We start from the raw sequence: 15,638 nt of genomic DNA, 5'->3' as shown, positions 1-15,638 counted from the left end.
AAGTGGCGCTGTAGCTCAAGTGGTAGAGCGCTTGCCTTGAGCTGAAGAGCTGAGGGACAGCGCCCAAGCCCAGAGTTCAAGCCCCATGGCCGACAAAAATAAAAAATAAAAAAATAAAAAATAAAATGGTGTCAAAATAGTTAACATACCATTTTAACTTCTAGAACATCCTTTATCAAAATTTCAATTAACCTGAACTTCTTAGATTTCCTATCCTGTTTTTCTGGTCTGAAGCTAACATTGCTTTCATGTATATTTATTATCATTATTGTTATTATTTAAGCAGTGAGTACAGTGAATCCTGACCAGTGTCAGCCCCTCCCCCGCCCTCCAGCTAGCGGGTTCCATTCGCACATCAAATGCTATGGCTGCATGTCCTCTCTCCATTTATCTGTCCTCCTCCTCTTGACCTTCCCCTCCCCCAAAAAGAGGTGCTCTAGCTTCCTGGTATTCTTGTTCTTAAGCTGTAAGATAGCTGTTCAAAGGAGTCATACCCTGAGTTAATCTGTATTATATATACATATATAAATAATTGAATTTATAGATATGGCTCTGCATACACTTTCATACCTGTTTATAATTGAAGTCTAACTTGCACATACGAGGAAAAAAAAAGTGTCTTTTTCTTCCTGAGCTTACTTCACTTGGATTAATTCACTTATCAATTTTTTCCAGGTCTACCCATTTCCCCACAAATGACATTATCTTATTCTTCCTGATGGATAAATAAAAGAAATATATGCGTATACATATATACACACATATGTGTATGTGCACACATGTGTGTGTAATCCTTTGGATAATTGCCCAAGAGCAGTATTGCCAGATCATAGTTCTGTGTTTAGTTTATTGAGGAATCTCCAAACTGCCTTCCATAGTGGTCTTTATTTTAAGATTATAAAAATATGTTCAGGTAGTAGGCCTGCCTTCATGAGCACAAACCTCTGAGTGGACCAAATATTAAAAAGAAAGCTTGCTCAGCTAATCTGGGTTTTTTGATAAGCAACATTGCAATAAGACACACGAGTATTGAGCTGCATATGCACTGGTGGTCCTGTGGGACTATCACAGACCTGCCAGACCCCCTCGGGTAGTCAGTGTAACTTTTTGTCCGGGGGAGATGTCTAGACACACAAATGCTTATTTCCCATTACTGCATAAGCGCCTGCCTGTGGTATCAGCACAGCAACACGCTGTAGAACCCTCAGCTCCTCCAGGAAGCCGCAGGGTCCAGGAGTCTGTGCTGTCTGGGTTCACACGATGATCCACACAATGGCGGACTCCTGCAACTTACTTCCCATAATGTTCCTCACCATCAAGGGATGGGTCCTTGTGCTTTCATACGTTCTGGTTTTCTGCTGAGAGTGTCTCCCTCTTCACCTATGTCGGGAGTATTTACTGTTCATGGAATGTGCTCAGAATCACTTACTTAAAAGTCTTTATCCAAATGTGAATTACCTTGGGGTTTGAATTTGCTCATTAATCTTCCCTTGAGATTGAGCACATTTTCCTGGTTCTTTGCATGTTGAGTGAGTACAACTCTCATCCTGCATAGCTTGAAAGCTAAGGTCATGTGAAAATCTTCCGGGGACTTACCACTATTATTATTAACAGGTCATCGACTGAGGCTTAATCAAGCCAAATATTTGGTCTGGCCTTCTGCGGCAGCGGCTTCCGTGTCTGCATTACCTCTAGCTTCTTCTACCTTCCCTTTCCCTGTTCTTCCATCAGGAACAAATTTCTACCCACGTTTCAGATGCCATGCACCTGGGACACGATTCAGGAGGAAAAGAACTCTGTAACACAAGGATCCTTAACCAGCTCCTCCAGCCTGCCTGAAACTTGGGGTTTACTCACAGCTGCAGCTGCCAGTGTGGACCCCAGTGTGTTCCATCTAGAGCTACAAGCCGTGTCAGAGGGCAGAAGGAGAGGGCTATCCCCGCCCCTCACTCAGGCCTGCAGACACCCCTTTCCAAGCACTCTGATCAGGAAGAGGGCTTTCCTTCAGCCCTGTGTCACCCATTCACAGGACAAGGGCCACCAAAAGGTCAGCGGTACATGCGGAAGAAAGAGAAACAGAGAGAGCAGTTGCTCAGTCACTCCAAACTTTGACATGTCTCCTGAGTGTGCCTATTGTTTTGACTTTTGAGATTGGTCCCACAGTTAATTGCCTTCTGTGTGATTTTTTTTTTTTGCTAGTGTATAGCTGTAATCTGTGACAGAAGTCAGTTGTACTGGCATTAATCCGTATTAGCCAGCTCCACAATGTCTCGGGTCATTTTAGTTGAGAGCATATGGATTCCTCCACAGGAACACAACTGCATTGTGTTCATTCTAAATGCTGTATTTGCCGTCTCACTAATGAAAGTGCTAAAATAACTGCATTCTTTGTTCGTGGACAACTTGATCTAACAAAATCATTTTAATATTACTTTTACCAAACCCAGATCCCCGAATTCAGAATCATGAGACTGTTAAAATGATTTTTACAGCTCTAGAGAAGCTAGGAATAGAAGGCACATACTTCAAAATAATAAAAGCTATATAGGACAGACAGACCGGCAACATCATGCTAAACAGTGAAAACCTAAAACCATTTTCTCCAAAATTAGTAACAAGGCAAGAATTCTACTCTCTCTACACCTTTTCAGTATAATTCTGGAACTTCCAGAGCAATAAGGCAGGAAAACAACATAAAAAGGATTCACATAGGAAAAGAAGAAGTCAAACTATCCCTGTTTGCAGATGACATGATCTTATACTAAAGGACCTGAAAGACTCCATCCCCAAGATCCTAGAACTGATCATTAACCTTGGTGTTGGGAAAACCGGGCATCCATATGCTGAAAACTGAAAATGATTCCCTGTTTGTCACCATGCACTAATATCAACTCAAAGTGGATCAAAGACCACAATGTCAGACCTGAAACTGAAATTACTGCAAGAGGAAGTAGGAGAAACACTAGAACTTACGGGCATAGGCGGAAATTTTTTGAAAAGAGTCCCAGGGGCACAGCAAACAGGAGAGAGACTTGACAAATGGGATTGCATCAAAATTAAAAGTTTCTGCACAGCAAAGGACACAGCTGCTAAACTAGAAAGACAGTCAACAGCCTGGGAGAAGATCTTAACCAGCAATACATCTGACAAAGGCCTAATACCCAAAATATACAAGGAGCTCAAGAAATTCAAACCTCCCAAAGCCAATAAACCAATCATTAAATGGGCAAAGGAGCTAAGGAGAGACTTCTCAGAAGAGGTAAGAATGGCAAAGAAACACATAGGGAAATGCTCAACATCCCTGGCCATAAAGGAAATGCCAATCAGAACAACGCTAAGGTACCATCTCACCCCAGTTAGAATGACCACCATCATGAATTCAAACAAAAATGCTGGCAGGGATGTGGGGAAAGACACCCTAGGCACCGTTGATGGGAATGTAGGCCAGTACTCTGGACGGCAGCCCGAAGGGTCCTCAGAAAAGCTAAACATACTATGTGTATCTTGTCTCATAAAATAATATTTATCTAGATGAACTCCAGGAAATGGAAACAAGAGGGTTTTTTCTTTGTTGTGGTTTTGTTTTCTTTTGGTCTTGCTTGTTTATCTGTTTTCTGAGGGTGTCCCTCAGAAATGGAGGGACAAAGGGTAAACAAATGCAACAGTGGTACTCACTAGACACTCTGTTGAAAATGAACTTGTGGATAGGGATGGAGGGCAAAGCCAGGAGAGGACAAAAAAAGGGGCGACATTTCCCAAAAGAGAAATGTACTCATTATCTGGCTCCCAAAACTGTAACCCTGTTGTAAATCATCATTTTTTTTTGTCGGTTGTGGGGCTTGAACTCTGGACCTGGGCGCTGTTCCTCAGCTCTTTAGCTCAATGCAAGCGCTCTACCACTTGAGCCACAGTGCCACTCTGGTTTTCCAGTGGTTTATTGGAGATAAGAGTCTCACGGACTTTCCTGCCTGGGCTAGCTTTGAACCGCGATCCTCAGATCTCAGCCTCCTGAATAGCTAGGATTATAGGCGAAAGCCATCAGAGCCCAGCTGTATATCATCTTTGTAATAACAATCTTTGAAATAGCTTTTAAATCTAGAATAATATCTTCAGGCTTCCCCAGATTGTCACTAGGTGAGCATGAATGCTGGCTCCTTTGGCTTATAAAAGGAGAAAAAACAAAATAATTGAACTTGTTGGGCATCCTCCAGATTTAATTAAGCACAGCTATCAGGAGAGCTCTTCTGCTTAATCAACCCTGGGATATAAGAAAAAACCAATAAATTGAAAGCAAAATTGATCTTCCTAGCTTAATTAGAAACAATTTTTGGCTAATATAACTATATTAGTGGCTTGATGCTTTTCAGGTTGAAGAAGGTTATTGAGGCACATGGTTTGGTTTTTTGACATGGGGTCTCATTGCTCAGGCTGGTATCCAACTCTTGCATTCAAGGAATCCTCCTGACTCAGCCTCCAGGGGAGCTGGGACTCCAGGCAGAAATTATTTTGTTTCTACATTTAAATATGTTGCTCCTTGGAGGATAAGCAGACATTATATTTTTAAATTAAGCACTAGAAATCTGTCCGCACTCTGTCTGAAATAAATTCCTACACTAATATAGCTACGCTCTTTATAACAGCATATGTATTTCACCTTAAAAGAGGATATTTTTCCCTACATTTGGGTACTATTGGTTACCGTAAGCATAAACAGGCATATGGCTTACGTTAAATGGCTCACTACAGCTTAATCATGATGTTCCTACTCCTTACCTTCCTAACCATTCTCATTCTGTAGCAGACTGGAACCAGGGCACTAGTGCCCAAGTACAAAGGGGTCCACTTGCCTCTGTTTTCTGTGCCCTCGTAGCTGGGCGCGGAGGATCAGCGGCAGGGTTGGGAGAGTCCACTCCACTTGCAGGGCCTCTTATCTCCTGGCTAGTATCAGGCAACTGGTCACCTTGTGAGGACCATGTTCCCCAGGGGTTCATGCCACCCTGCCTAGCATGCAGAGGTGGTTATAAAGGCCTGACTTTTCCGCTTGCCGTTTGTAGTTGTTTGTTTACTTTCTGACATGGTGAGGAAGGCAGAACATCACGGTGGAGCAAAGCTGCTCACCTCGTGGTGGTCAGGAAGCAGAGAGATCTCATTTCTATAACAAATCGACCCCCTCCACCCCACCCCCCAGCCTAGGGAAGGGCTATGCATCCACAAATGGGTCCACCATAGCCCTAAGCCACCGGTCATGGGCTTCACTGCCACACTGGGGACGGAGCCTTCGACAGGTGAGCCTTCAGAAACACTAGCCACGACCTGATACATGGCAAGGCCAATGGAACAGAAGCATTCAGACCCAGATGGTCCCTGGGCACCCTGCAGCACGATTGTTCCACAAACTCACTTCACCTGGCCCTAACTCACATGTCCTACTTCCCCAGGGACTCTACCTGCAGGTGCCCTAAGGACCTCATTCACCTGTTTGCAGGTGTCAGCATGGAATTTGACCACTGCCTAGTCAAGCCACCAACCATGACGGCAGCATCAAATACATCTACCAGCACTTCCCAAGTAGGTAACATCACCTGCCTAGTTGCATTTGTACTGTTATTGGGAAACGTCAAGAAAAGAAGGAAGTCTTATGGCCAGTCATCTCTCAATGAACTCCATGTTAAAGAGAGCACAAATGTTCCCGTGAGGCAGACCCCGGAGACATGAGCATCATCAACCAGCACTGAGCTGGCAGCACAAGGGCAACAGGGGCCTGTGACTGCCAATTCCTCGTCCCCTGCTCAGCCAGCAGCTCTGTCTGAAGACTAAATGACCCTTCTGTGCTCTGACTCGAATCCTCAGGCCTTCGGACTGCCCTGCAGCTGAGCCTGCCATCCTTCCCGACCCCCCCACCCGCCAGTTTTGGAAGCAGGCAGCCCCGAGGCTATGGTCATGATACAGCAGGAAGCCAGCCCCGTCCTCCTCTTCAACATTGTCTTGAACCCCCACCTCAGCAGGGCAGGGCTGACTCTGCCCACCACAGAGCCCAGCCACACACCCAGCAGGTGAGAAAGTAAAATGGTTTCAGAAAAGCAAACAGTACACCATGCCCAGGACATAGTAAACCTACATCCATTGAGATAAAAGATTTTTCAAGGAGAGAAAGGAAGTTAAATAAAAACATGGGCTAGTGCAGACATTCACACACAGTGAGACCAAAGGAGCATGCTCTTCAGGGAGGAACACAAAGGCGCACAATGCCTACGTGCACCTGATCGTACAAAATAATATTTATCAAAATCAACTCCAGGAAATGGAAACAAGAGGGTTTCTTTTTCCTTTTTGCTGTTTTTGTTTTCTTTTCTTCTTGTCCTGTTTGCTCGTTTATCTGTCTTTGGGAGTACAAGGGGAGACACAGAAAGCAAGGACGAAGGGTAAACAAATGTAGCAGTGGTCGTCACTGGACACTATGTTGAAAATGAATTTCACAACTTGCAGGTAGGGATGGGAAAGAAAGTAAGAGAAGGGGTAACATTGTCCAAAAAGAAACGTACACTTTACCTGGCTTATATAGCTGTAACCCATCTGTACATCACCTTTACAACAACAATTTAAAAAAAAAACTATTAAAAAAAGAAATGTGGGCTAGTAAAATGGAAGGAGTGTTGTTTGGGGAATCTAAGGCCAAGGCCGTGCTGTTAACGAGCTTGTAACCTTGGGCAAGGCTTGGGAATGTCCTCAGACCTCCAGGGTGTGAATGTCTCGGTCTAGGAGAAACACACGGTGGACCTCAGCAAGTCCCAGGTAAATGAATAAATAACTATACGAGCTGCTAAGATCCAATGCAGAGGGTACTAAAGCACAGGGAAGGCTTTATTTAAATCCTTTATTGATAACTAAACTCTTTTACTTTTGGAGTAGCTATCTAAAATCATAAGCTTAACCATAATGTAGAGAGTTTAAACAACAAAAAGAGCAGCATGTTTGGTTTCCCTTAGACAAGTTGAGACCTGCCTCTTTGGTGGCAGACTGGTGTCTTTAGGGGCCTTGAGCTACAAGGATTTCCAGGGACTCAGGAAGAGCACTGCATGTTCTGCATTAAAACAACAACACCAGGGCTGGGATGTAGCTCAGTGGCAAAGTGCTTGCAACGTCCTGGGTTCGATCCCCAGTACCAAAAAAGAAAAGACAAAAAAAAAACAACAACAACAACACCCTAAACGCAAATACTGCTCCGCATGCTTGCAGGACATCTGCTGCCTGAGAAGACAAACACCTACGGAGATGAAATGAACCTCTCCCCATATCTGAGCAAGCACAAGCACCCAGGGGCCTCCGGGGCATGCATCACGCTGGGCAGCGTGGCGTCAGGAGCCCCTGTGCACTGCTTTCTAACCCTTGGGTATTTGGAAATCTGGGTACAGTGGAAAGTCCTTGTGAACCCCCTCAGACACCAGCACAGTGAGCCCGGTGAACTTAAGTGTTCACCACAGCTGGATCCACTTCTTAAAGGAAGTAGTAGGGAAATCATTCATTCTTAACTATCTCATGAAAACTTAGGTGTGTGAAGAAGGAAAGAGGGAAGTAAAATACCCTTATATATACAAATTCTGGACATTATGAATCTTGTGTTTGGGAGATGGAGCACTTTGTATTCCTCCAGGGCACATGGAGTTCTTCCTATACTCAGTATCTCTGGACTCCAACTCCAGTCTCTCTAGGCAACCTCATTTCTCAGACCTTTCCTTCTTTCCTCCTTCCTTCTTTCCTCCTTCCTTCCTTCCTTTCTTCATCTTCCCTCCTTCCTTCCTTCCTTCCTTTCGTTCTTTCTTTCTTTCTTTCTTCCTTTCTTTTTGTCCTTCTTTCTTTCTCTCTTTCTTTTTCTCTTCCTTTCTTTCTTCCCTAGCTGGAAGATTCCATAGATGCATGGCTCAGGAATCAGCTAAGAATTTTGAAATTTATACCCAGCATTGAGGAACTGAGACTGAGACTGCCCACATCCTTTTCATCTTTCCAGGATTACAGACACAGACTTTCCTATAACCATGGGGTTTCACCAAACTCCACCCTCCACGTTTTCAGGCTGGAAAGAATAATGAATCTGTATTGGTGCTTTATCTTTTCTAAAGGACTCTGCCACCTCTCAGGCTAAAAGCTACAGAAATGAATGTTCTCTCTCAAGTGTCAGCTCATCCCACATTGGCTTGTTTGCGCTAGTTCTCTGAGGACCTGAGGTGTTGCTTGGCCATTCCAGAATCTGTTGCCGTAGCCTGTTGAAATACCGGCCCATGAGGGGCTTACTTAGGCATAATGGAATTGAAGCTGCCCATAAGATTCTATTTCACCATAAATCACGTGATGGGTCATCAATAGAAAAGTACATTAACGCAATGGTACGAAGAATAATGCAAATATAGGAACAGGGTTGTAACTAGCTAATACAGACCAAGAAAGTTCGAGTGGCGTTAATGCCAGACAAAGTAGAATTTAAAAACAATGGTAACAGAGGCGTTACATGAAACAAAAAGTAAAAATCCATAGATGAATGTAGATGTTATCAGGCTTTTTACTAGCACGTATGAGTCATTCAAAGTGAAGGATTTCATTATATGATGGGTTAATATACTTGGAGAATGCACTCCTCTGTCATTCTTCTTGTCCTCCTTCTCCTTCCTCTTCTTCGCCTCCCCTTCCATCTCCATTTTAGTCCCATTTTGCTTTCATGATTTTGTGGTTGGTTTTTTTCCTTTTCCCTCTGGCTTCCATGAAGAAGAGGGAAGACATTTGTCCCCATGAGACTGGTTTGTTTCACTTATCGTGATGATCTCCAGTTCCACCCATTTTTCAGCAATTCCCGTCTTTCTTAGGGCTGTTTTACTAAATACACACATTTCTCTTATCCATCTGCCCACTGGTGGACACCCAGGCTGATTCCATAATTTGGCTTTTGTGAACAGGACACAGTAACCGTGGGTATACAGGTATCTCTGTAGTAAACCAAACTAATAAATATTCTGGGTGTGGTTTTGTCTTTCTTGCCTAGAAGGATGTGTCAACACAACTAACTGAGGGCTAACTGACACATTGCACTGCCTTAGACCTATAAAGAAGTATTGCAGTCAGCATGGCCCACCATAGAACACAGAGAATGCAGGGGAGCCACTCACACTGTGAGGATGGAGTCACCTCTCAAAGACGCAGCTGAGATGGGCTGGGAAGGTGGCTCAGTGGTAGAGTGCTTGCCTTGCATGCATGAGGCCCTGGGTTCGATTCCTTGGCACCACATAAGCAGGAAAAGCCAGAAGTGGCGCTGGGGCTCAAGTAGCAGAGTGCGCTAGCCTTGAGCTGAAGGACAGCACCCAGGCCCAGAGTTCATTCCCACAACCAATAAAAAATATATATAGTAATCAAAGACGCAGCTGAGAGATTAACTTGGCCCAACTGGAGCTCCAACCTCCTGGATGCAGTACCTGCCCCTAGTCAAGGGCCAGCATTTGGTGCTCTGTCGTCAGTACATGCTCCCAAGGGCAAGGGGAGAGAGAGCAGCCTCAATCCATGACTCTTGATGCATCAATCGATCATCTCTGAGAGATGTGTGTTTCTCATACCCACACTCTCAAGTCTGTGCATCGACAGAGATGCAACGCTTCTTTCAGGGAACAGAAAGAGAATTCCTTGGCTTTTCCTGACCACTGTGAACACGTTGTGCCAAGAGACCAGTGGAGGAAAGTATCTCCCCCGAGAAGAGAGGCAGTCACTGACCTTCATCATCCGGGGTGGAGAGGAAGGATGCTTCTTGCAGGGAGCACAGGGAGAACTTGTGGCTTCCAAACACTGTGAGCGCCTTGGGCCAAGACACTCTTGGCTCACCCAGCAGGTGCCATGCACCATAACATAAAGGCAAATCTGTGGGTGGGAATGAGGCGTAGTCATAGTGTGCTTACCCAGCATACATGAAGCCCTGGGTTCGATTCCTCGATAGCCTCAGTTCCACATACACAGAAAAAGCTGGAAGTGGAGCTGTGGTTCAAGTGGTAGAGTGCTAGCTTTGAGCCAAAGAAACTCAGGGACAGCGCCCAGGCCCTAAGTTCAAGCCCCAGAACTGGCACACACACACAAAAAAGACAAATCTGTGAACCAAACACCAAAAACACCCTTGTGACATGTAAAGGCTAGCAGGAGACAGAATTTACTGTTACGTAGATTCTATATATTAGAAGAAGCAGCTTTACAGGGCTAAGCAGAACCTGTTAGGAGGCTGGGAAGAGGGATGGGATTAAAGGGATGTTTTCCAAAGTAGCTTCATTAAGAGAAAATATTTGCCCTAAAAAAGACTCAGAAGATGGGATGTAATGAGGTAGGCCGATATCCAGGGGAAAGAATGTTCTAGGCAGAGAGAACAGTTGGTGTGAAGGCCATGAGCCGGAACACGACCGTGTGTCTGAGGTATGGCAAGGAAGGAGGGGAGGAAGGAAACAGCCCGGCTACAGCGGGCCCTGCCACTGCGGTCAGGAGTGTGGCTTCTGCCCAAGATAGAAGATGAGTCCTCAGATGAGGGAATGGCCTGCCTGGCTGACCTCTGGAAGGGTCCTTCCGGGCTCTGGGGAGAAGAGAGGTCAAGGAGGCTAAGGAAAACGGCAGGAGAAGCAACGGCCTGACCCATCCAGCTGCAGGCGGGAGGAGGAGGGGAGGGGGCCTCTGGCCTCAGCAGTCTAAAGCTGTAGACAGGCTTGGGAAGGAGCCAGACGGGCTCCCCACAAACTGGCTAGGAAGTCAGTTGGCTGTGAGTTTCCAGAGTTCAGGCGTCGTCTTACGCAGAGCTGAACAGATGGGGTAGGAGGGAAGCAGAGTTGAACAGATGGGTTAGCAGGGAGGGAGGGAGGGAGGGAGGGGCCGGTGCAGAGAGGAGAGGCCCCGGGCTGAGACTCTGGGAGGGCACAGAAGGCAACAAAGCAGGCAGGCAGAACGGGAACAGGAAAGCTGCATGGCCCATGGTGGGGGCCGGCGGGGCCAGCTAGCCGTGTGCTGCTGACAGGGGGCATAATACCAGGCCGAGACTGGACACTGGAGCTGGGAGACGGGCAGGCAAGGGCCAATCAAGGCGAACGCACAGTGACCGGGGCTGCTTTTGCACCTTTTCTCTAGAATTTCTTTTTAGAAAATGGCTTCCAAACTAGTGCTCTTTAATGAAATAGAATGAGAATATAAAATTGGCAGCAAGAGGAATAAACGATTCATCCGCTAGGAAGGGGGAAGGAGGAGAGGGGGAACAGGAAGGCGTGCTTGTGCTTGTCTGAGGCAGAGAGGATGAGAGGATACTGAGGGAGGACGGGAAGGGATGTACGTCCAGCAGCGCTCCTTGACTGGCAGCAGGGGACAGCCGGAACCCAGGCATACACCGGGTACTTACAGAAGCCTGCAGAGTCCATCTCCACTGGCGCAGGAAAGAGACCCACACCAGCCAGTGAGAAAGCTCTCCTACGTATGTGTCTTCAGTGAGGAAAGGTGAGGATGACAGGAATCAGGGAGCGGTGGCCCCAGAAATCCTCACCCTGGAGAAGAGGAGAGGACCTGCTGGAGCGCTAAATGGTCCCTTGAAGACTGTTTCCGTGGCTTAGCCGAGAGCCCCATGGACTCAGTCTGTCAAACGGGCACCGGCAGAGGTACAGGTGAGCTGCACTTCACCATGGTGTGGTCTCACCACATGCACACAATGAAACAAGAAGCACAATAACGCGGGAGTGAGAACTAACAGCAGCTAACACTGCGCAGGCAGACGACGATCACACAGAGCAGGAAATGTCACGGCACACGGTGCACAGCGCAGCCTGAAAGCCTTCGGCACCAATGACCCTCCAGCCACCCTGCCTTTGAGTCATGCGTTTCCTGTCCACTTGAAGAATCACCCGTGGCAGAGTCACACCGCTGAGCGGGTGCTCTTGGTCCCCACCTGCTCTGCTGCAGGCCACAACCCTGTGTGTGCCCAGATGATAGTGGGACTCTCAGGGACATGAAGGTTGGAGCCACTGGTCTCTGCTGGAGCCGCAGGTGTCCAGCGAGTGAGTGATGTCTGTGACAGCAGGGCCTGAAAACGTCGTCTGATCAGGTTGATGCCACCACGATGTCCCCAGAGGAGTCACAAAAACCAATTGTGCATGTGCAGACCGCCTCCGGCCTTGCCTCCTGTACCCCCCCCCCACCTCATCCTCGGGCCGCCTGATCCTCCACCCCATAAATGCCCCAAGTCCTTTCTTGGGGAGGAAGATTTGAGACCTGCTCTCCACGTCCATGCTTCTGAATAAATTCTCCATATTTTTCCAAACTCAGCACAGCCCAAAGCAAGCAGCAAGTCTGCAGGTGCTGAGCGATGCAGGGCAGACAGGCAGGGGAAAGGCAGGAGTGGGCAGGTCATGGGACCCGGCCAGATTCAGGAGCTAGACCAGGCGGCAGTGGGCAGAGGGGGGCACCCAGCCGAGAGGGTGGAGGAGCTGCACTCGCTGGTAATAACAAAGTGGCTAGAAGGTTCTAGTAGGTTGATCTGTGATGCTGGAAATATCCAAATCTGAAGTAGCCAAAATGATAGCTGCTCGGTAGAGCCATTTAAAACATGGCTCAGCCGGGAGCCAGTGGCTCATGCCTGTCATCCTAGCTACACAGAAGGCTGAGATCTGAGGATCCCAGTTCACAGCCAGCCCGGGCAGGAAAGTCCTTGAGACTCTTATCTCCAAGGAGCCACCAGAAAAGCGTAAGTGGCACTGTGGCTCAAGTGGTAGAGCCCTCCCTCCAGCCTAGTATGGATGGAGTAGAGGGGACAGAGAACTTGGCAATTTCCTGCCACCAGCCCTCAGGATTCACCTTTGACCCTTGCCATCAGGCTGAAGGAATCAACAGTCCACGAAAGATGACTCTTCCCGTGGGAAGCAATAGAACAAAAAATGTCACTCTCCCAACATTGATCTGCAAATACAATCGCTGGCGATAAAAGTCCAAGTGGGACTTTTGGAACTGAAGAACTTGCAAGGCTTTCATAGAGGGAGAAAACACGATGAAGAGCTAAGTCAACTTTTTAGATGCCCAAAGAAGTAAGGCTTGGGTCCCGTTAGACACAGCACATCTCAAATGTTGGGGAACACCAGAGGAAGCGCACGGGGGGTGCCCGGAGGGAAGCTGTCGCCCCAACCCTCAGAAGGCGGAGGCTGCAAATTGAAAGCCTGGCTAAGCAGTGCCTCACCCATACAAAGTCAAAATCAGTCAGGACACAAAGCCATCGTGCATGGGGCAGCCTGAGCCCGTGGAGAGGTAGCCCGGCTGCTCAACGGAGCTCTGTAAGGAAAGGCCACATGGCTTCATTTTTCAGTCGGCAGAAAACCATCAAGAAAAACACGGTTGGCCTCTCCCCGACATAGCTAGCCATGAGTTCTCAATGCGAGTGACACCTGCGTGAGAGAGGTAAAGCCATGAGCTTGACAGAAAGCACAGGAGAGAATAGCTCCCAGCTGGGCAAAGGCTGAGGTTTTGTTTTCTATTTCCTTTGTGGGTTTTTTTTTCTACTTCTTTATTACTATTTCTGTGTATGTGGTGCTGAGGAATCGAACCCAGGGTCTCATGTATGCTACACAAGCACTCTACCACTGAGCCAACTCCCCAGCCCCTGTTTCTGCTTGCTGTTTTTCTGTGCTGGCACTGGGACTTGAACTCAGGCATGTCGCTGTCCCTTTGCTACCACTGGGGTCCCAGCGCCACTTCTGGCTTGGTTTGTATTGTTTTTGACTGCAGATAAGAGTCTCACGGACTTTACTGCCCTTGATGGCTTCAAATCATGATGCTCAGATGTCAGCCTCCTGAGTGGCAGGGTGACAGGCGCGAGCCGCTGGAGACCAGCTTCAAATACATTGAAATATGAATGAATTTGTAGTGATGTACAAATGAAGGATTTCTCTTCAAAAAGGGCCTTTGAAAGTTAAGGATAAATAGTTGATGGAGAGGAAAATAGACAAGAAATACATCAGATCAGGCAACAGGGATCCCCTGAGACCCAACAGGAAAATTCCAGAAACCCAAAATGAGTGCCAGCAATTTACAGAGGCAGCGGCAGTGGAAGTCTGTGTGGGCTGAGAGAAGTCCTGTAGAAAATCATTAGCAGTTGGAGACATGCAAATTAGTGCCACAGAAAGGCGCCTTACACCTGTTAGCCTGGCACAGACCCAGCAGCCGGCTGGGCCAAGCACCAGTGGGGACAGGGTATGGACCACTGCTGGGAGGCAGGCTGGCACATCTGGCTCTCAGCTGCCCTGAGACCCAGCACCTCTGGGACCTGGCCGCTTTGACCCAGGCATGGGAACACTGCACAACCCCTGGAGAAGACCCAGGGGAGAAGGCCGATCACAGCTCCACATGCAGACCAGAGCCGGAAGCCAGGGAGACTGGGCCTGCCCTGGGCTGGGCCAGAGACTCTGCTCCAGCTAGAAACGGTGACAAGTCACATTCTGCAGATGAAATCTAGACGTAATTCTTATTGAGGAAAAATAGACTGTGATATTTTGTGCCTATTTTGGAAAAAAATATCATTATTAAAGAAGGCAAGAACTTGTAAGATGCCAGGCACTGGATGGAGGGGGGGAGGGAGAGCAGAGAAACTGAGCAGGGGCCCGAGCTCCCATTGAGGAACACCGCCTGGGTGTGGCCTTGGGTCCTGGGAACTCTGGTGAATTCCTTGGCTCACTCTGGGCCATCTAGGAAGACCTCAACCAAAGAGGGGCAAAGAGGGGGCACATACAGCACCCGCCCAAAGTCAGCACCAGGAAGATCTGGTGGAGGTTGTGCATTTTCATAAAGAAACATAAGGAATAAAACCAGATCCTGACACGAAGCAGACACGAAAGCATCGTGAACTAACTCAGCCCTCTGAGCCTGATGTCCTGGTGGGAATGAGAGGGAAGGAAGGAAGAAGGGAAGGAGAGGGAAGAGGAAGTAGGAGGAGGGAAGGAAGGAAGGAACCTTGCAGGTAAATGGTGTAGAGAAGGGGTGGGGTGGGAGAAGCTGAATGAGCAGGTCCTGCTGGCTGCTTGAGGAAGGGGCTCAGTAGCTCACAACCCCAGCAGCCACACCGGTTGCTCCCCTTATAGAAGATTGGCAGTTATGTCTTCTTAGGCGGGCTGGGCCAGCTATCTCTGCAGATAGAGGTAAATGCAATATATCAGGGCTATGCCTCTGCCTGGAGCTCCACCCTTGCCCGCACAGCCTTCCATTTGGCGCCAAAGTTGGCAGAATTGTAGCAAAATTGGTGGACATCTGGCAGGTGTGACAGGAAGCCCCCCTGGGTGGAGTCACTGCCCAAGTGCTGAGCCACTGCATGCATGAAGGGCGCCATCTACAGAGGAGACTGCGCCATGGCTGGCAAGGAAACCCGGTGACCCAGAAGTCAAGACAGGTGTGTTTCCATCTGTTTCCCAAGACGCCCTGGCCTGTCCTCATTGTTTTCACGCCCAGAGAGCCTTGCCTCTCACAGTGATCAGGAAGCAGTCTTGCTCCGTGAGTTCAAAACTAACTCAGCACCACCGTCACATTATAATCCACACAGGATCAACTCAGACCAAGGAAAAGATCCTTAAAGCTGTCAAGGAGAAAAGGGTAATCACCTATAAAGGGAA

Source organism: Dipodomys ordii, unplaced genomic scaffold (assembly GCF_000151885.1).
Source record: "Dipodomys ordii isolate 6190 unplaced genomic scaffold, Dord_2.0 Scaffold103, whole genome shotgun sequence".
Classification (NCBI taxonomy): domain Eukaryota; kingdom Metazoa; phylum Chordata; class Mammalia; order Rodentia; family Heteromyidae; genus Dipodomys; species Dipodomys ordii.
Note: the sequence above shows the minus strand (reverse complement) of the source record.